The following is a 22,789-nucleotide window of genomic DNA, read 5'->3' as shown; positions in this document are numbered from 1 at the left end:
GAGAGGGGTAAAGGGAATAAAAGGAGAAAGAAGAGGAGAAAAAAAATGGATTGCATGAAGCAGCCTACGTTCCCTGCGCAACAAATAGCAATATTCGGATAGCTAATTAAGAAACTCCTACTAGTTAAATTTTAATTGGTCACATTAGAGCACATGTTGAAATTGTGGATCTGAAGCCGGGAATGAATAAACTCATGGCTGTCAGTTTAAATATATTCCTCCCCAAAATGTGCAAAGAAATACATTAGAATTCCAATTAAAAGTTTTCAAGGGACTGAAACGCAGGAACTGGCGTTATTAAAATTATTTCTGCTAAGTGTATAACACTTGCATTATTAAACGGCTTCATTTCTACAATTGCAACATGCGCTCTGAAGTGAATAATCAAAATTTTATTATTGAATCTTGATAGCTAGCCAGCTGAACATCGCGATTTGTTTAGAACTAAACCTTAAACGAATCTTCCTACTATCATGCTTCCATCACTCAATCGATGAAGATTAGATAGGTTACCACTGTCGACAATGTTATTTTTTGCCTCTGCTTTTTTATTTTTGCTTCACACGCTCATATATGTTTATATAAGACCGTCTAGTCCGGGGACCCATCTTGCAACTCCTACAAGGGTTATAAGGGTCCTACCTTTATACAATACTTAATGTGTAACCCTTCGTGCAATAAAGAACTTGTGAGCGTGTGTTTTGCAAGTAATGCTCACTTCTTGCGGAAATCCATGCGTACGCGAAGACGCAAAACTGTGGTACCGCACTAATTAGAACACCTCTATGAAATCCACGTTGACGTCATCTGTCAGTTGATGTGTATAAATCTTGCTGCTTTTTAACTGAGCACTACCGTCGGCGCCAAGGTGGCGGCAACGATCCGAACCCACTGGGAACACGGGGGTACGATTCCGTATACACCATCGAGCCCTAGCAGCGGAGCCAAATGAACGGCGTCGGCGGCGCGACAATGCACATTCGCATTGGCCGAGTACGCGAATGTAGGGAGTCGTTTGCGGCAGCTACACGAGAAAACTGTGCCGCGTCTCACAAAAATTTTCCGTCGGTCCTTGTTAGCCCGCTTGCACGCTCTCAACAGGCGCTGACCCCCAGCCTACACTTGACCCGCCGTCACAATGGCGGACGATAGGCGTGGTTTGCTGTAGTGTTGTTTTAGTGGCGGCGAGATTGCTAACACTTATTTAGAATCTAATGACGTAATACAACGGGTATATCAGAGATGCAGCTGCGCTCCAAGGATGTAGCCGCAACATAATTGTAGGCGAAATACCGGAACTGCACGCTTGCGCGCACGTATTTGCGTGCCGTACTTAGCGCGCCGGTCGTTTGGCGCACTGCACGGGCTTGTTGAAACGGACTGTGGCCTTTGAGCCCGCGCCTTCCTGGGACGCCGCGTTACGCGTGTGAACAACGAACGTCAGAAGAGTGCGAGGTCCGCTTTCCCACTTCCGGCCTTTCTCCCTCCCATCACGGAGCCGTAAGGGTTCGCCCCGTGAGCATACCTCTACCGTCGGGGTCGCTCGCACAGACGCTTATGAGGCACAGGCGGACGGCATAGGCGAAAAGTTGTTATTATTCAGTAGGGGGGGGGGGGGGGGGGGGGGACGATCAGATTTCCGAACCCCGTATATCGGTGGGATGGTGTATCAGTCAGAGGCTAATGAGCATAAAAGGTCGTTAACCGGTGGATCGCCTTCTAATCTTTCGCTATATTGCCGAGATTGTAACTGCAAGCCAGAGTTAGATGAATGCGCGATATTGTGCAGGCATAAGAATGAAGATACGCGTCTTATGGTAGTGGCATGGCATATCTATAATGGTGGAAGTGCGTGCGTGAGTCAGCCTTCGATTACTTTACATAAGGAAGAGATTAAGTGCCTTAACAGTTATCTCTCACGTAGACCAGCACGTGTAGCCGATTGACACGTGGTGTTACCATTCCTGAGCATGCGCAGATGAGTTTTGTGTCTTCTTTCATTTTTCGCCTCAGTGCTCCCTTCAGTTGATAGTCGGCGTTCGTGTTGTCCACTTCTCTACTCTGGTGTCCTGTCTGCACACCTCACTTCTATTTCCCCCCCCCCCTTATATTTCCCCCTTATATTTCCCCTATATATATATATATATATATATATATATATATATATATATATATATATATATATATATATATATATATATGTTCGAAGTGAAACTTCGCGATAGGACACAGTGCAATTTCACATCCTGAGTGTCTCGGTGGTGTAATCCTCTTTGGTGTAATTGTCTTATTGTCTTATACTTCGCTATCAAAGATACTGCTTCGCCCTTCCGGTGAAACTGCTCTGCAGCGCCTCACTTTTCTTCTTTTTTTTTCTGTAAGTCCAATATAAGCGCTGCTGCGTATGACTGCCGTTGATTGTGATTTCGAGTGAATCCGGCTTGGCGTCACTTCGGTTGCTGAGTGAATTATATACATTTATGACCTCAGCATACAGGTCGCGATGTTTCCGCTTGTAAGCAATGTAAATTATTAGAAGAGCTTTTTTTTTGTCTTAGGTCGTCAGCATTGCTTATTGGAAAGAGAAGCACTACTGAGACACACATCATTCCCGTGCATTTCACAAGCCGCTAATACAAGACTCTTCTGAAGGCGTCACTGAAATCTGCAGGTTTTTTTCAGGGTCAAAAAAGCACGCAAGGCAATTCGAAGCGAGGTGAACATACACCAACATATTCATTCCCTAGGAGTAGGTTATCCATAACATTAGAAATATTTGTTAGTTGGCTACTTCCTTCTCTTTAAAAAAAAATATAATCAACTTTGCCCAGTTTATACAGGCCGTTCCAACTACCATGCACCGGAATTTGAAGATATGCGAACGCCACGTTGCTGGACAGATCCAAGGTAATGTTGTTTGCCGTCACTTGGAGATACTCAGAGTATTTTTGCATTCCGCCTAAGTACGTAATTATTCTTAATTAATTAATCAACTTCTCAATCATTATATTAGATTAAAAGTGTCCATGATAAAATTACAGAGCAACATGAAAGAAATCCCGATACAGCTCTCTGTTGTTCAATACATGCTACATAATAGTGTTTTTCCGAGCATGAAAGGAGCCCGCGAATACACGCTAAATTGCGGTGCGACTGGCGGCTCGAAGCACATTGCCTGTATTCGCGGGCTTCTTTCACGCTCGGAAAAACACTTTTATGTGGCACGTATTGAGTAACAGAAAGTTGTATCGGGAGTTTTTTAACTGCAACAGCAGCAGGTTATCAGAGCGAACTTACGTCATCTTTCTTTCTTGCGTGCTTGCTCTCTGTTAATACTGCCGTTGCAGCTACATGTAGTTGATGATCGTTTGTTGAGACTGCAAAAAGAAAACGACTCGTAGGCAAGTTTAAAGAGCAACAAGAACACAAAACTGTCTTACTTTCTTTTGTTACATAAGCACATAGAGCCATAGACACAGACATACTACACCAGCATGTTTACAACACACTTTCTACTGTGAGTCTGTCTTAATTTCGTTGTATGTGGGGCGTCTGTCTGTTCTTTCCACTCCATGTAAAAATCTTCTCAGCAGACCGAAGAACGATTCTTCGTATATTGTGCACGGAGTCACGCGGTCGAGACAAACTTCAGCTCCCTTTCCGGACAACTTGAAATCCGATGTACTCGAGTCCATTTTCCAAGTCAAAGATAGTCGGATTGTGGCCGCATACATCGCTGGCGCAAAAGGTTTTCCGTTCACTGCTGCAGCCCCTGAAGTGAACTGGCCCGAGTGACCGAGCTGTGACAGTGCTCACTCTCTACTTCTTTCTATTTTTGTTTCCCTTACCTCCAGCGTAGGGTAGCAAAGCCGACGCTCGTCTGGTTGACCTTCCTGCCTTTCCTCTCCTTGCTCTTCCTCTCTCTTTAGCGGCGCAGTGAAGTGCGCCAGCACCGTTGCTGCAACACCACAGTCGAGTACGGGGCTCGGCTCCGCCGATGATTCGAGACTCCGCCATTCTTAACAGGCTTTCGTTCTTTCTCTGCCCCCTTCTTTGTACCCGCTAACACGGAGTGTAAGATATATTGTGGCAGAAAGAGAAGACACAACACTCGTCAAATAATGATGCAGTGAAGTACAATCTTGATTTGAGCTAGTTGTTGCCTCATAATTAACACAGGAATTAAATGGCACAAAACATAAGTTACGGCCTAAACTCTCATAAGGGGAATTGTCATGGTGCGAAGCTTTATATAGTGCCTCCTTATTTGCGCGCATGCGAGCTAAACGCTATTGCTTGTCTTCTTCCGTTTGATTAGGGCAGCGCTGCCTATCCCTTGTTGTTCAGGCGCACGGCGTGTGTGTGTGATTTCTATGAGGAAAAGTGAAGAAATAAGTGCAGCGCCGTAACTGAGTCTCGGGCGAGGTCACCTCAACAGCACTGCTCGAGGAAGGGGAGTGGGGAGTAAAAGGATTGGGAGAGGCAGAAAGGCAAGCGGGGTGGAAGGAAGAAAGTGAGAGTGAAAAAGAAATTGCAGGTGCGAAGTGTGTGCGGGGCCTACGCCGCGCTCTGAGGTTTGTTTTTTTCGCAGAATTTCAGCAATGCCACAAGTGCACGCTTGATGATGGAACTGTGGGCATCTGGGTAGAGTAGGCTCTGCAGCGTGTTGGATGGCAGGCCGTATCGGCTGTAGGAGCTGCCCAGAACCTTTCTCTCCGTTTCGAAGACCGGGCAGTGAAGCAAAAGGTGCTCTAGTGTCTCCACGCCGTCGCAGTTGCCACACACAGGGCTGCCGGTTACCGTGAGCTTGTGTGAGCGCGCAGATGTTGTGTAGCATGCAATGCTCACCTTCTTTGCTTCAGACGTGTTTGCAGTGCTCGCGAGAGCAGAAACAGTTGTGGATAGCTGTGGAGAGTGGCACCCGGTGTCCAATGAGCGCGCGCCTCAGCGCCAGGCGCGCACCAGTTCCGCGGTAGCTGCTCCGTTAGCACCTGAAGGAGGCGGAGCTTCGGACTTCGTTGCAGGTGACGTGGCCTTCGGGCCCAGCGGACCCAGAACCTCCCAATTATTGTATGGTCACGTGAGTCACCTTAAATGAACCCTTACTACGTGGATAATACAGAATGGCTATTTTCAAACTCCTAAGTTAGCTTAACACTTCACACTTCCCACAAAACTAAGAAATTGAGTTTTATTTTAAATTTAGTTAATGAACTACTGCCTATATTGTCACGATTTTTCAGTATTATAGGCAATGTTAGGTCTAGTTTGCGACTGTAGCATAATTCTGCCGAATTCGCAAGTGGGAAATTGCCTTATTTTTTTTTTAGGATGAGCGAAAAAAATTTAATATTATTTCATATATAATGCTTCCTATATAATGCTTCCCGATAAAAAATGTTCATACATGCTAAAAAAAAAAAAACGTTCTGATCATGAGACACGCCGTCTCTGAATAACACTGACCACTTTGGGTTTTTTAACGTGCACCAAATGTACTGTACACGAGCGTTCTTGCGTTCCGCACCCATCGGAGTGCGGCCGAAGTGACCGGGATCGAAACCGCGACCGCGTGCTCAGTAGCGCAATGCCATATTCACTGAGCTTCCGCCGCGGCAATGGCATAAGGCAGACGTGGACAAAGAACACATACGAAGACCATTCGCTTTAATTACATCCATATCCTGAATAAAACTCAGTTGGCAATTGGCACCCATCCGGTTGCACGTGTTCCTCCTTCCTGTCTGTTTTGTGCCCTTGAATTCTGGTGTTATGAGTCAACTACTAGCTCAAACCAATATCCTTTTTGATAGCGTCATTTGAGTAGTCTTGTGCTTTTTTTACTTCTACTACGATATATATCGTCCTCCTTGAGGTGGCAATGAGTGCTTCGCTTTCTGAAACTACGGGCTATCTTACAAGTGCCTTCACTAAAATTTATACCCGTTCCTTTAAATTTGGCATTTATCGAAAAACTGTGGCATCTTATGTTTTGAAACTCGAAAATTGGCCAATTATGAGTCACGGCATTTGTCAGATAAGTATGCAGCTAACCTATGTGCTCGAGATATACCTTCAGGCAACATCTGAATACGCAAACAGCTGGATACAAGAGCCTCAACTTTCTCTTCCAAATCAATCCAGGATCCGCTCCACGAGTTTCTGGAAGGCCATAGAAAAATAGGTTATCTCTGCAAATATCTCTGCAAAATTATCTCTGCAAAAATAGGTAAAGTCATGCAGTTATCTCGTGGCATATCACCAAGCACGTTCTGTCAGTTGCAGGCGTCACCTAAAGAAATCGCCAAAAAAGCGATTAAGATAACGTTTAAGCGGATACTTTTGCATGTCGATGTCACTGGCAACTAAGAGCAGATGCACTCAAGAATGAAGCACTTTCAATGGAGCCAATAGTGGGAAGTCGGTGAATCGCGAAATAACTAGAGACAATTTTCCACCGCTTTTGTTCACTTTGGAAACCGCCGCATCATTCTTATGTGGTAAAGAGAATTAACCGCAATGAAGCCATCTTCACAGAGAAAGTAAGGACATGATAGGCCTACACTTCTGCATGAATGTTTAAGTTCAGACTGAGTGCAACGAAATCGGCGATATGGAGGACTGTATTTGGACCTGAAGGCATTTCTATTTTAAAAGGGAGGGGGCTTCTTGACAGCATGGGAAGAAGGGTGTTTCCTCGTGAACCTGCAGAACAGTTATTTTTCCAGGAAGGACCGTGGACAGGGCTCAAGTAAGTGTCGCACATTCTTCTCATATTTCTGCGAGAGAACGGACTCGTCGATTCATGGAGACATATTTGACGCAGAAACGGACACTCAGGCGGAGCAATTGCTGGCCAACTCTGCTGCCTATAGCCCCGCCTGTGTAGCAACAGTATCATAATTATCTAGCGTGCTGCACAGCTCAGCACTTCCTTCACAAACTGTCTGCAACCACCTGCCGCAGGCTATTAGTCTGGCCTTCGATCGTCCAAATAAATAAATAAATAAATAAATAAATAAATAAATAAATAAATAAATGAATGAATGAATGAATGAATGAATGAATGAATGAATGAATGAATGAATGAATGAATGAATGAATGAATGAATGAATGGGAGATCAATTTATCCAGCTCTGAACTGACGTACTCCCACAGGAGCAAGTTCTCGCAGCGGTCACCATCATCTTATTAAGAAAAACTTTTTTTTGCGATGCGACAAATGTCCTGATCGTCTGCTACAGGATTGCCTGCTGTTCTCTTCGAAGTATACATGCACTGACGCGAGCGCTATCAAAGTCTGCGTTGTGCACGCATGAATTATGCGGCGTGACTGTTGCGCGATAGCTTAGTGGCTAGCGCGTCCAGTTACCAGCTGTGCCACCGTAAAAAATCCCGTGGTGGTCGAAGTTTTCTCTTATCTCTGTGGTGAAGGAAGGATAAGTGTGAGGACGTGGCTTGACAGCGACACGATAGAACTAGCTGACGTGACTGCGTAACGGAAAGGACAGACTCTGCAAATTGAATTTCAAGCTTTTAACTAAATTATGGGGTTTTACGTGCCCAAACAGCTTTCTGATTATGAGGCACGCCGTAGTGGAGGACTCCGGAAATTCCGGCCACCTGGGAATCTTTAACGTGCACCTAAATCTAAGTACACGCGTGTTTTAGCATTTCGCGCCCATCGAAATGCGTCCGCCGTGGCCGGGATTTTCAAGCTTTTAACTGTTGTCGTGGTTAAAAAAGAAAAAAAAAAGTTCAGAGCCGAGTGATTAGCTAAGTTCGGACAAGGGGTATAGCTAGAGGCAGTGTTTCGACAAGTATAGGCTCATCATCGTCAGGGCAGCAACTGCACAAGGCATGTCGCTGGAACAACTACCACAACAACATATTCCGACACTCATATATTTGCAAGATGGGCATGTATGTTCGCTTGTGTAGAAATTGCTTCCTGGCCCGTTTGTCTTGGTATCAACCGTTAGTGCTCTTTTGAAATAACTTACCACGACAATACTGCTTACAGTATCGAAAATAAAAGCAGCGACGGCAGCCGTGCAACGGCAATATCAGCTTAAAGATGTGTGAGTGTGTGATTTATTCTGATGACATTGAAAATGTTGGCAACTGTTGTGTCGCAAGCTTCTCCACAAATAATAGTGGTCCAGTGAGCGAACGATGATAAGATGGCGCGATATGAAAAAACAAACAGACGATCCGGCAATAAAGCAAAATTTTTAAACATGCTTAAATAACAACAGTCAATACAGAAAAAAAAAACAGCAGACAAATCAACCTATAACCTGCGCATTGAATGCTGCGACAAAACAATAACACACAAGGACACACAAATTGTTAATACATAGATACAATATCACTTTCAGTGAACAAGGTTACTGAAGCTTTCAGAGCTGATCACTGTAATGACGCGTTATATTATGGCCCAAGCAGCATTCTATGTTGTAAAAACGATTATCAAGAATCATCGATGTTGCCTTCAAAGCACATCTTCGCTGTTCGACCTTAGAACAGCTTAAAAAAAACGTGTTCTACGTTCTCACATGAATGGCCGCACGTGCAACAAGGCACTTCTTGAGGCATGCCACATGTGTAGTGGCACTTGAAATACGCTTTATATGTAATTATTTGTCAGTAAAATTAGTGATCTGCGAGTGATTCTAGGTTTTAATAAACGTTCAGAATACCTGCAAGCAAGTAGCCGATGCAACAACGGCGGTTGCGTAAGGCTGCTAGATTTGTGGCGCGCCTGACAGATAAACAGGTACGTCGAGAGCTGCAAGACTGAATGCCCTTTCTGACGCCAACTTGTGGTCAGTTCTGAGAATTGGTTTTATGGCAGGGAAAGTTGTAACAACGGGTTCAAAACAAGGGTGAGTGCGGAAACTGCTTGGCACCGTTTTACGCAGCTGACATTTTCACATTTCTGGAGCCAAATCACACATGTAGCGAGTCACAAGAACAGTGATTCACGGAGAACCGGTTCTGGCTTTAGAAATGGAGCTTAGAAATAATGCCTTTCTAGCCTAACGACCGAAGCTCCTGAGGTTACGCGTTCCCCATTACCCGAACTCGTTTGTTTTGTATATACGCAACAGCCCAAACCATGCGTTCACGCTTGCCGCTATAGAGAATTAGGCTGTTCGTCATCATTTCTCGTCGCTCCCGCTTGTCAACCAGGTCACTATAATGTCCCAATTTCGCCCTACCGCTTCATTGATTGTATATTTACTGGTCGCCATTGAAAAGTATTGCTATCTGACTACCTGCCAATTCTTGCAAGGGCCCTACAAGTAAAGGTACGACTACTAAAGCCCTCGGACGAGGGCTCACTTAAAGTTAACCGGAAGCCGACCGCTTGATAGGACAGGAGCTGCCTCGCGGGCCTCGGGAGACCACCGTGCGTCAGAGGAGTGCAAGGTCCATTTCTCAGGTCGGGCTAAGCACGCCTGGTAGATCCAGAGAGCGACGCGAAGACTGTGACGTTCGTCTGGTATTTGGCGCACGAAACCCGACATGTTAATCGAATAAAGAGCGGCGTTTCTGCAGGCAGAACAGACTCGAAACGCGTGGAATTGCTTTGACGGCTTCCGGGTGCTCGACGCCGCAGTTCCGCCGCCTCGTTACGTCCCGGGAAGCGGTGAAAAACATCGCTGCTTTATCTTTCTCGAAGGAGCACCGTGGCACGCCTCATACCCCCTCACCCCCCCCCCCCCTCCTTCGGTTCCTAAGCATCAGTTTGATACTTGTTTCACTGAGGTGACCACAGGGGAGAGGTAGCGAGGAGGCTGGTGTCTGCTCTCAGAGAGGCGCGGCCGCGCAGCTACTATTGCCACGGCACAACGCGGCCGGGCATCCGTCTTCTTTTGACGAGCGCGACCGTCGGGACAAAAATGGAAAACGGAACTCGTCTTTGATGCAGCCGGCTTTCGAAGGCGTTGTTCGGCTCCTGAAGTTCAGTGAGGAGCGAGGTGGATGTAAGAACTTCCGCGGGTAACATTATAGGCCGACTGCCCACCGATGCAAGTCCCACCGATGAAAGCGCGGCTCTTTGACAAGGCGTGATCGAGTGCGCAAGAAAAAAGAAAGCAGACACAACAACCTTCCATTTGAAATGTCTGTCTTGCTGCCTTGCGCCCCCTTAAAAATTACGTTACGCGAAAGTTAGGCCGCTCACCCACGGTGACACCAGCAGGATGGCTCGACGTTTACATTTGACAGACTTTATGTAATCACTAGGCAAACGAATACAAAGCTTGCCTGGCTCCACTTCCCTGAAAGCATGTTTGCATCTCTATATATGTTTGCATGTTGTAGTGGTTCTGTTCTGTTGGGAGTGGAATATTTGGGTGACTCAATTTCTTTCAGTCCTATAGCAAAACGAATGAATGAATGATATATTAAAGATACAGTTAAATTTTTTTCTCCCAGGTCTTCCAGGCAGAAGATTCCTCAAAGATTCTTCGTCGCCATCCGGCGACACTTCTCACTCAGGGAGGCCAACTTGCATTAGTTTATTAGGACAAAGTAGCATGCATCGACTAGCGGCGGCCGATTAAGGCTCGCTCACTTGCCTCTTGTCATCCCTACACACTCGTTTAAATACCCTTGCTGATTGGGGCCGTACCCTTATTTTAGGTCTCACCGTTCACATTCTACCAATCAGTTCTTTTCAAAGTAGGCGGGACCATCAACAATACAGACTGTGATAGCGCGCAAGCTTAATTAATTAGTCCACTATTTGTAACGTACCCACGAAAATCAGTTAAAAGAACGCCACATTGCACTCTTGCTCGAGGTTCATACACCTCGGTGCAGCTGGCCCGGTGCAATGGCATGGGGTGCGAACACATAAATCGCCCCGCGAGGCACTAACCTCGGGCATGCAGCAGAATCGTACTCGCGCGCGACGTTGCTGCCTGGTCTCCCGTTGCATACGTACGCTCGATGGCATAACCTGTGTATCTCCCACATCGCAACGGGAATTCCGCCACCCACGGCATTGCCTGTGTTTCTGTTAGCCCACAAGAACGCGCCTATATGCCGCTGAGCGAAATGCGCGCGGTGAGGCGGCTGCATTTCATGTTTTATAGTGGTGTTTTATAGCCATGGGGGGGGGGGGGGGGGGGTGACGTACATCCGCAGTGCTCGTATCAATGTAAATGCTGTTCGGCTGGCGAGGCGTGACGCGTTGAAAGTCGTCGGCGATGTTGTGTTCTCGTCGGGCCTTGTGTCGTTCGGGGTGCAAATGTCCGGGGAGGGGAGTCACGAGCACGAGATCTCTGGTTGTAGCAGGGAGCGATCGATATAGGGTGATATGGGATGCCGTGATATAGCCTCTTGAGAATGTAGCGACCCTTAGGTATGAGCAAGGTACGTTTTCTGACGACGTTTATGAACTATACTACGAGTTTGGTTACTGTATTGCGGCAGCACATTTGCTGGAGGAGTCACCTACACTTGTGCAAACGGAAACCAAGGGCTAACTTCGTACCCATGCCGGGAACGGCATCCAGCTTGTTGCATTGTTGTGTAGCGAGTTTAGTGTATGGCTGATGGTAGCGGAACTGGAAGAGCTGAAGTGCGTCCTTAGGGCACGTACCACATGAGGAACGTGATACGTGCATCGCACGGGGCATGGTTATTTGAGGTTCTGGGTGGAATTTTTCAACGATGGCCGTCTAACCTAAATCCTGACCTACTGGGAGGCGTTTCGCAAATGGTAAAATAGAGATAATACAGCGGGGTGGTTATATCGACATGAGCGACAGGAATGCGACAGGAATGCGTTCGCGAAACGGCGTAGTACGTCGTCCAAGAAGCCGCGAGATTGAAACCTCGTTTTTTTTTATTTCTTTCCTTAAGTTCACGCTGCTTTCGGCCAACCGTGTAGCACCCGGGGACACTTCCTTACACGACCCAAACCACCGCTGCTTGCCATACGGGCTGCTTCGATGCGCGCAGTTGATCAAACAGGAATGTATACACGTACTTCCTTAAAAGCAGTGAACGCGGCAAAAAAAAAAAAAGAAAAAGTGCACCCGTGTACTCGCTTGTGAGTGCGTGTCCTGCGCCCTTGCATCAGCGGTCTGAAGGCTTTCCGCGCGGCATTACGTTTTGCGTTGTTTTGACTCGCATGCCTGCTTTGTCTTTTCGCCTTTTATGGCCCTTTGTCTTACAAAGAAGTTCCGGCTTTCGCTTGAGCACTCTCACTACTCAGGGAAACAGGAAAGAAAAATTTCGTGCGCCGTTATCATTACGAACATCAGGGAAAGCTTGCAAGCAAGCCCACGCCCGCACGCATAATAAGTCGACAGCATACATGCCTGAAGATACAAGGAGTAACGGTGAGGAACCCCGGCAACTCTGAAGACACGGCGTAATGTACTTTCGCTTTCTTTGTCGACTCGAACGGAATTCACCGAGCTCTGTTGTTCCAAATTGAACAATGCTTTATAGAATAAATGTGCTACATGGCCGAATATTTGATAGTAATCTAATAGGGGATCGCAAAGTTATGTTCTTTGCCCTACATGCATCAACACTTAAGCTTCGGTTCAAAACTCGGCAGCCCGATCTCAATGCGAGCATGAAAAGCGCAATTTTTTTTTTACCTTCCGTGGACCTGCTGCAAGCTGAGCGCGTTGAATAGTGCTGGAAGAAGAGCCGAATGATATGGCAACGATTTTTTAAAAATCCGTCACAATAAAGGACAAGAAGCCCTACAGCGTAGTCATTTTTAAGTTTTGGGGAAGATTAAAAACATACTATTGCATATAACATAATTCTAGTCTTTGAGCTGTTTTATTCAGAGAGGCCGTCATTACTAGCACGAGAAATCGAAACACACATTCAACAAATTAACAAAGATTCGCTAATTAACTTCTTAATTACGTTACGGCACATATTGCAATTTACGAATTGTAGCGAATTCTAGAATTTTAGAATTTACGAGTTTGCAAGGCGTATCCACCGGAAATTAATTTCTAAAATGACGCCTCTTTGAAGATATGCACCATAAAACTTGCCGTAAAAATGCACTGTTGTTCCACTTGCTTTTTTTAACATAACGCTCCTTTATGCATTGAAATACAAAGGTAAATGTATTAAATTGTAACCCTTGCATATCGTCCCAAAACTTTGGCAAATAATATCTCGAAACTGGTGTCATCCTGTAAATTAATTTCAAGTGGATATGTCTTGCAAACTCACCGGCTACAGTTCGTAAATGGCAATATGTGCCGTAATTTACGTAATTAATTCAGGAATTATTTAGCGAATTTTAGTTAAATAGCTGAATATGTGTTTCGATTTCTCGTGCTAGTAATGTCCGTTTCTTAGAATATTCCAGCTGAAGGACAAGAATTATGTGCAATAGGCTATTTTCAAAAATTCCATAAAACTTAAAAATGATCCCCCATGAAATCAACAAATTTCCATGTCTCCGATCGTTGCTGCAACAGCCTAATCAGCTACGATTAAATGTATTTAACATGCAACCTGAAATAATTTAGTCCATTCCATGTGGTGGCGAAACATAAAGTTAGTCAAACAAATTGTCAGGACTGCACCAGTTTCGATATATTAATTTTCAAAGTGTCCGACGAAATGCATCGACGTTCCAGTTACTTTTTAAAAGAGATCACTGTTTTATGCATTGAAGCACAAAAGTACTGTATAGATTCGTGTGAGGGCCGCACCCGTGTAAGGGCCGCACCCCAACTTGGCAGCCCAAAATTTGGAAAAAGAAAATCCGACGGAGAAGCAATCGTGCTCGGTGCCCTGATGCCATCGGGGAATTTTTGCGCGGTGCGTCCTTCCGCTTGCCGCTACTAGATGGGGAGAGCTGAGCGGTGACCTCTGATGCAACAGAACATCCGGGGATCCGGGGTGTACAGAAGTCGCTGGCTGCGCCGGTACTATTTTCACCAAAATGTTCGGTCCCGTGTAAGAACCGCACCTTGTCAAAATTGTGGCAAAAAGGTGCGGCCCTTACACGAGACTATGATGTATCTGGAGCACCAATGCATTTCGACAGACATCTTGAAAATTAATCTCTTGAATCTGGTGCAGTTCAGATAATTCGTTCCAAGTAAGTACGCCTTGCGAACTCACTAGCTACAATTCGTAGATGAAATTATGTTCCGTAAGATAATTCATTGAAAAGTTAATTAGCGTAATCCTGTTAATTATTTCTGTAAACATTTTGATTTCTCGTAAGAGGAATGGCCGCCCCATCTAGTAATTTAGATCAAGGGCTAGAATTGCCCTATCTCTCACAGGCTATATTTAAAAAAGGTTGGTGCAGCTAAAAAAACACCCTGTAGATCGTAACTGCACAGTATGAAAGTCATGGAGGAAGGAAAACATAGGAGGAAGCATTACGTCATGCTGACAGCCTTGGCAAGCGAACACTCCGTGAAGCCACAGCGGTGACCCAACAGTTGACCTCTTGCGTCGAGATCACGGAGCAATAATCGAGGTTTGCTGAGACGTTTTGTTTCCAGTAGCTATGCTAGTGGTTTTTATTCGGTGCGCGCTTGTTCGGCTAACCTGCCGTGGCCCTACCTACAGAGCGGGAACGCTAAAACCTACCGCGCACTTTGACGTGCGATCACGGGTGGGGCCACCAGGCTGGCTTCAAGCACGCTGTAGTATGCTTACTCTTATATTTTTCCTTTCCCCATGATTATAATCCGCCGTGCTGGTTTAGTGATTATACCGTTGCGCTGCCAAGCACGAGGTGGCGCGTTCGATTCCGATCGGTGGCGGAGCAGGCAGCAGCGGCGGCGGACCTCGACCCAAGCTAAGTGATTTTGTATTTTATTGGCTTACTTTTTGGAAGCGAGTTTTTATGCATGGTGTAAGCAATGTAGGGCGGCAGTTTTAAACCGTGGTAGGTGTAAGGAGGCTAGCGGAGGTAGCCGGATAGCGAGATTGCCGTAGGGCTTACCGTGGGGCTTTGTTTGGTCGGGCGGCCATGGATCGCCAAGCTAGGAAAGTCACAGGTGATGGCGAGCTGGTGCAGTGCGAGGACTGCAAACGTTGGTGCTATTTGGCAAGCTATTTGGAGCTCAAAACTCAGGTCCGCGAGTTGCTTGAGAGGGAGGGGGCTAAGGGCAACCTGCTGAGCGGGAAAAGTGGGCCAAGCTGGAAGAGCGGGTGGAGGCGCTGATGGCGCGGGCGGCGCGGCGCGTAATCCCGATTCAGAGTAGCGTCAGGTGGAGGGCGAGGATAGCGGGGAGTCTCAGGCAGAGGCATTTGTTGTGAGCGAAGAGACAGGCAGGAAGGGTCACGTAGAGGCCGTAGAACCGCAGGCGGGAGCTGGCGGCAGCATGGGGGCTCCCCGAAGCTACAGTGATGTAGCGCAGCAGACTTTGGGCGGGGCAATGCGAGAGGCAGCAGCAGCGGGCCCGTTGCCGTGCGAAAATGGCGTACGGCGGCTGGAGGGCCAGCTAGCGCGAACCGGAGGACAGCAATCGCAGGCTGGAGGCGAACGATTTGAGTGAAGAAAGGTCCTGATGGTTCTGGACTCCAACATAGCCAGGGTTGAGGGGAGGGGGGGGGGGGTCGTCTTAACAAGAGTGAAGGTAGAGAGACAGGTGATGGTGGAGGTCCAATCAGGGAAGTGCATGGTGGATTCAATGACCAAAGCCCAGTAGGTCGTAAGGGACAACATGGAGGACGAAAACCTTGTCATTATCCACGCCAGTCTCAAGGATATGCTGAAGGGAAAGAGTCATAACGTCAAGAGGCAGTTAGAGGTTAGGTTGCGTAAACTCAGAGAAGCCTCTGCGTAGGTGCATGTGACCATATGCGCAATCCTAGAGGTCAAGGGGCAGCCTATCGGTATGGAAATGAGTGTGGTTGAGGCTAACCGCACCATTAGGGGTTTAGAACTGAGGTTGAACAGCGCGAATAAAACGAGGACGCGAAGAAACAAATATGAACCAACTAGCCCTCATCAAGATCTTACTAATGCATTAGGGGTTTGAGTCTACAACTTGGGTACGGCGTAATAGAGGTAAGCTGGGACGTGTAAGAGCCCGGCTCCCACCTTTTTGCACAGGATGGCGTTCAGTACAGTGGTGCCACGGGCAGGTGGGTAGGTAGTAGGATGGGCCGCCAAGCAACGTTTTTTGGGGGACAGGGAGGGGGGGGGCAGAGTCCTGATTCAACCAGTGTAGACGAAGAGGGACCCGGAGATGCACCAAGATTCAAGAAAAGTAGATTCTGTAGGAGAAGAAATAGACGTAAGCACCAGTGCCAGTTAGTTCAGACATAGGGTATATTAACAAGCAAGGTGGCAGGAATCGGCTGAAGTGAGAGGAAATAGAACAGCAGCTAAGGCAGGAGTAGTTGATGGTATACGGTTTTGTGGACACATCTTAGGGACCTGGAGCAATCACCCTGTAATCCTGATTCTGCATGGGAATATTGCAATAGAACAGAGGCTAGCAGAAAGGGGATGGAATTGGAGGAATTCATTCAAGAGTCAAACAGAAATGCATGGAATATTTATGGCGAAAAAGGAAAGTGGCAGGGGAGCAGACACTCCCTGGCTTTGTATACCTGTGGACAAGAGCAAATGCCAAATAGGAAAAAAAAATGGTAGAATGCATAGCAAGCGACATTAATGGGCTAGGACGAGGGTGGGTGCGAAATTATTATACTAGGAGACATGAATGCACCCATCGAAAATATGGACAGGTACACAGACTCAACAGGCAACATGCTCCTGGGTATGTGCGAAAGGCACAAATTAGCTGTCTGTAACAGCAGTGAGAAATGTGAAGGGCACATAACACGGGAGGTAGGGAGCCTGCAATGGACAATTTATGCACTAATGTCACATATGAGGTATGATAGACGAGGGGTAATGAACATAGCTCAATACGGCTCCAGAAGCCTTGGTAGTGATCACAAATGCGTCAAACCCAGTTTTAGAAGAGAAACGAAAGTAGGAAGGAGTTAAGATTAACAACCAGATGGGTGTTTTCACTCGGAAAAGCAACTGGGAATAGCAACCAAACAAATTGAGGAAGTAATTTCTGAGGGTACTAAAACAGAATGGAGATATGCAATTTTAACAGGACTATTTGAGCTACAGCTTGCTAAGGTACCAATGACGCCCAAAGGGAAAAGAAGACGCAAACACAAGAGCTGGTGGGATGAGGAGGTTAAGAAAGTCATGGAGAAACGTCAGGGAGCCTCTAGGGAACACACATATTCTAAGCAGTGGGGTGAACCAGAAGCTGCTGTAGGCAGAAAATTGGATTTATTAAACTGTAGAAGGGAAGCATCCCATTTGTACAATGAGAAGATTAGAAGAAAGGGGACCCAGGGGTTGTTAGAAGTAAAATAGGATAGAGAAGCAGCTAAGAAATTTGGAAACATCTGAACTCCGTGAGTAATAATACTGGCCGGGAGTATGGGTTTATAGTTACAGCTCAAGGTGTTCGGCTAGAAGGGGATGAGGCAATGGAAGATAGAAGAATTTTTTTTAATTATGGGGTTTTACGTGCCAAAACCACTATCTGATAATGAGGCACGCCGTAGTGGAGGACTCCGGAAATTTCGACCACCTGGGGTTCTTTAACGTGCACCTAAATCTAAGTACACGGGTGTTTTCGCATTTCGCCCCCATCGAAATGCGGCCGCCATGGCCGGGATTCGATCCCGCGACCTCGTGCTCAGCAGCTTAACACCATAGTCACTGAGCAACCACGGCGGATCATATAAGAATAATGATGACAGAAAAATTTAAACAACAAAGAAACCTTGCATGTACTTTATCAAACGAGGATAGATCGGTTAGTGTAGTGGCTCCACTTGAACTACGAGAGTTGGAAAAGGCAGAGAAGATGGTTCCTAGTAGCACTTCGACAGGTCCGGATCGAATCCCAATTATGCTAATAAAGACATTGGGTCCAAAATTTAATCAGACATTAAGAGAGGTAGTGAGCAAAACGATAATGGACGGTAACGCTCCTGACGGGTGGAGACTAAGCAGGATGAGCATGATATATACGGACAAGGGGGACAAAGCTGACATAAACAACTACCGTCCCATAACAGTAACGTCAGTGGTTTACAGGGTGGTGATTCAGATTATGAAGAACCGACTGCAGGCACGGGTGGAGGGCGAGGGGCTTCGGGAAAACTACAAAATAGGTTCCGGAAACAGAGTAGGTTAGAGGACAATCTATTCTCATTGAAACAGTGTATCGAAATAGCAGAAAAGGAACACAGGCCCGTATGGTTGGCATTTCTTGATATCAAGAGAGCCTATCACAGTGTGATTCAACATGGTATGTGGCACATACTATATGTGGAAGATGGAGCAAAATAATCTTTTAAATGATACCTATAAAAGTAACAAAATGCCTATAAAATGGCAAATAAAATGGGAGATAATTAAGGTACCTGAGCCTATACAGACACAACGGCGGCTTAAGCAAGGGTGCCCTCTGTCACTTTGTCGTTCATGCTGTACCTACAAGGATTAGAGACCAAATTAGAAAGGAGCGGACTCTGCTTCAACCTTTCTTTTTTCAAGGAAGGAGAATGGATTGAACAGTCATTACCAGGACTGAAGTACCCGGATTATGTAGTACTAATGGCTGACGACAAGAAAGCGTTGCAAGGATTGATGTACATCTGCGGTAAAGAAGGAGACAGATTAAGTTTGAAGTTTAGTTTAGTAACGAAAAATCGGCAGTCATGATTTTGAATGATAATCAGGGCGGCGAGCGTAGGATAGAGGAGGTTACGTTGGAGGTAGCGGAAAGTACAAGTATCTTGGCGTGTGGATAAATAATGGCGCTGAGTGCCTAATGGAACATAAAAAATAAGTAACGACTAAAGGTAGCAGGAATGCAGCTTTGATGAAAAATTGGGCTCTGTGGAATTACGATAGTTACGAAATGGTGAGAGGGATTTGGAAAAGGATGATGGTTCCTAGTCTGACTTACGGCAATGCGGTCCTGTACATGAAAGCAGAGGTTTGAGCAAGGTTGGAAATTAAGCAACGTAAGGTTGGTAGGCTTGCTTTAGGAACACACGGAAATGCACCAAATCGGTGCTAACAGGATGACATGGGATGGACATCATTCGAAGGCATAGAAACTAGTAGCAAGAGAGAATTTGAGGAGAGATTGAGAGAAATGGGTGGGAGGCGGTGGGATAAGAAAGCTTTTAGTTAATTGTACGTGCGGAATGCTGACACAATATGGAAGAAGTGAACCATAGAATTGCCAAGAAAATATTTAGACAGAAGCGGGGGGGGGCGGGGGGGGGAAGCATGCCAAGAATCTTCGGTTAAGAAAAGGGTTAAAGAAACAGGGAGGGGTCTGTGGAAAATGTGGATGCAGACGAAATCAGCACTGGGAACATACAGAACTTTCAAGCAGGTAATTACCAAAGAAAATATATACGATAATTCTAGGGGAAGTTCTTAGTTGGTTGAAGCCCGGACGGTTGTACTGCGGACTAAGACGTACCGAGTCAAGTACGAAGGGATAGACACGTTATGCGGTGCGTGTGTATGGGAGGAGGAAAGGGCTGAACACCTGATACTTCTCTGCAGAGGGCTTCGCCCTACAGTTCAAAGCAATGGGCCTGATTCTTTCAAAGCAACAGGGTATAGGGACAGTGGAGGCAAAATAGACTTTAAGCGCGTAGAAATAACCAAAGCGAGGTTATCTGATTGGTGGCTAAAATCAAGGCAATGGTGAAATTTCACCCTCCACTAAGTACGAAATTTATTACTAGTCACGGCTGGGTGGCGTGAGCCACGGCCCGCTTTAAAGGGTACCGCCCTATCCATCCATATAGCGCGGCAGCATTTCAATGAGGGCGGAATGCAAAAACGCTCGTGTAATTAGATTTAGGAGCATGCTAAGGACCCCAGGTAGGTCAAATTTAATCCGGAGTCCCCCACTATGTCGTGCGTCATAATCATATCGTGGTTTTAGAGCATTAAAGCTCCCAATTATTATTTTTAACAGTATTAAAAACTACATTATTATTCCCCCCAAACACACACACACACAGAAACACACACACACACACACACACACACACACACACACACATACACACACACGCACACACGCACGCACACACGCACACGCATTAGCAAGCAGCACGCGCAGCTGCACTTAGTTGTGAGCCACAGCGTGTACAACCACCAGACAACTGCGCCGCTATAGCCACGTAGGACGCATGATGGCGGCAGGGCGACGATATGTCTGGATGCTCCGGCATTGCCAGGGCTGTTACTGTCGAGGACAGCTCCCAAGAAGACTCAGTAAACGACGTTAAGCTTCTCGGAAGGACGCCATACGCATCTCGCCCGCTGCTGTTACCCATTCGGCTGTTTACTTGACGCACCCTGAAAATGTGCTCCCTTTCGGGGTTGGTTCAGGTAACGCGCTGCGAGCCGCGCCAGCACGGACGCCTGGCCTGGCACCGAAGGTGAGAGGCAGAGCAGGAGCGAACATCCGGATGAATCTGACGGAATACGTTCAGTCGCCAACATAACACTGGGCAGGAAGAACCTGGTTGTTCTGTCGTAAAGTAAATCGTGTGCCTTTAATTAAATCAGTTCATTATTATCAGTCGCCGGTCCACTGTTTCATTTGCCTTCACCGTCAGTCTCGGTCATATACAGTAGAAACCCGCCGTGGTCGCTGAGTGGCTATGGTGTTGGGCTGCTGAGCACGAGGGCGCGGGATCGAATCCCGGCCATGGCGGCCGCATTTCGATGGAGGCGAAATGCGAAAACAACCGTGTACTTAGATTTAGGCGGACGTTAAAGATCCCCAGGTGGTCTAAATTTCCGGAGTCCTCCACTACGGCGTGCCTGATAATCAGAAAGTGGTTTTGGCACGTAAAACCCCATAATTTAATTTCATATACCGTAGAAGTATACTTTGTCTGCTGTTCCGGCTTGCGCCAATCTAATGCACTCATGCAATGTGAAAGGTGGTTTTTCTGCTGCAGGGAACATTGAAATGGTGATTTTTTTTTCTTATAAAATGCACTGCGGCTAAGTTTACTGGCATCAAGGAAAATTGTCTGCGCGTTGGATGTAGAGGTAGTTCTAACCTCGCGTTACCACTCTTCCGTTGCATATATGCTGTCTCCTCGTCGAGGTGCCAGTTGCAGAACGTTTTAGCACCGCGTTCCTAGAACGTTTTTTCCTGCCCCTGCCAGATGCCAGCTGCGCACCGTGCATATGCAGGTGGCTCCTGACAACGGAACTAAAGGTAACGCAATGCGGTAAAAAAAGAAAAAAAAAGGATATACTAACTCTAGAAGCTCTTAGCATAGCGTTAACGCTGTAGTTTCCATTACCACCCTACCGGGTGCCAGTTGCGCCCAGCGTATGCGATAAGGCTATGTTAAAGCGCGTACATTTCTATAGTGACATACGCTAAAACGCTCTAAGGGAACGGCGGTAAGCTCGATATAATTGTCGCAGTCGTCCATGGGCTGTTTACCTGCCTGCATCATCCGCAGGCGTACACTAACCGCGATGCCGTTACACATCACCCCGGTCAACTGCTCTAGCTATACCACGCCTTGAGCGCGCAGAAGGTACCTTGTAAGGCGGCAACAGCAGGTACAGCAGCGCCTGGCTAACACGCTCAAGCGTTCTACTGGCCTCTTCGTGTAGATGCGTCGAAGCAATCGCCGTGCCACCCGAATCGGTTCCTAATCGGGCTGGCAGTTTCGTAATCTCCGTGCTTCGGGACCTCACGAGGGCCACGCCTGAAACTGCAGGAGCCGGCCTCGATTCAGTGCATCCTATCGTAAATAGATTTCTCGAGGCGATTGAAAATCGCGCAGCGCTATTTTCATTTCATTTCATTTATTTGTTGTTTGAGACGCCATTTATTTGTTGTTTGAGACGCCATTTCAACCGTTGATGTAAACGAAGACAAGAAGGAAAAGCACTCGCGTACGCCCTTCGAAAGGAAACAATAGGCCGCGCACTCGTTGCTGCACTCGTCATGCTCTCTTTTCTTTCCGCGCAGTCGAGGAGAAACGCTCGCGGGGTTTCCGAAATTGTGGTTACGAAGAAGGAAATAAGCCAATGGAAGATCTGCTCTGGAAACATATCTATTACCACTTTTAGAGAACAATGTCACCGTGGCCAAACGGTTAAAACAAAATAATTCAAGAATACAGTCACGCAAAGGCATCTATAACGTAAGGAAACGAAGAAAAAAAAATGGAAAAAGAGACGCAAAGCGGGGCAATAAAGTGCACGCGAGTTTCCGGAATTCCCAGAGACTATATGCATTATGCATTTGGAAGTTCTTTATGATTATTATTAACGTGACCATTTATTCACTTGTCACTACTGTAAAATCCCGAGAGATGCCCCACCCCCGAAAGTTAACCCACCAATGACTATGCTACCGACTTCAAGAAATTGAAAGTTACCCACCTGAAAGTTACCCACCACACCGAAAGGTAGCCCATGTCATATTTTCACTCTATTTTCTCTTGATCTTAGGTGGGCGATATCTCGGGATATTATGGTATACGCCTAAAAGTGTATAAGGGACTCGCACAGCATAGTGCGAGTCTTTTCTAAGAGAGATAAATGGGGTTTCAAGGGGCAATAAATGGCGACAATAAAGCAGCTTAGACAAGTAACGTGTTCTTTGAAAGCTTCATTACTAGCGGAGAAAATGAAGGCCAAACTGTGCCTTTTTTTTATATATATCCCGCTCCCAAAGCACAGCGCCATTGTGCCGT

At 46.4% G+C, this 22,789-nt stretch overlaps 1 pseudogene; it reads left to right on the top strand.

Moving 5' to 3' along the window:
* The first annotated feature begins 18,739 nt into the window (after nt 1-18,739).
* LOC135897994 (uncharacterized) lies at nt 18,740-19,752 on the top strand (annotated as a pseudogene).
* The last annotated feature ends 3,037 nt before the right edge of the window (nt 19,753-22,789 follow it).

Source organism: Dermacentor albipictus, chromosome 1 (assembly GCF_038994185.2).
Source record: "Dermacentor albipictus isolate Rhodes 1998 colony chromosome 1, USDA_Dalb.pri_finalv2, whole genome shotgun sequence".
In the NCBI taxonomy this organism is placed as follows: domain Eukaryota; kingdom Metazoa; phylum Arthropoda; class Arachnida; order Ixodida; family Ixodidae; genus Dermacentor; species Dermacentor albipictus.
The sequence above is the reverse complement of the archived record's forward strand: the minus strand, read 5'-3'. Positions and strand labels throughout refer to the sequence as shown.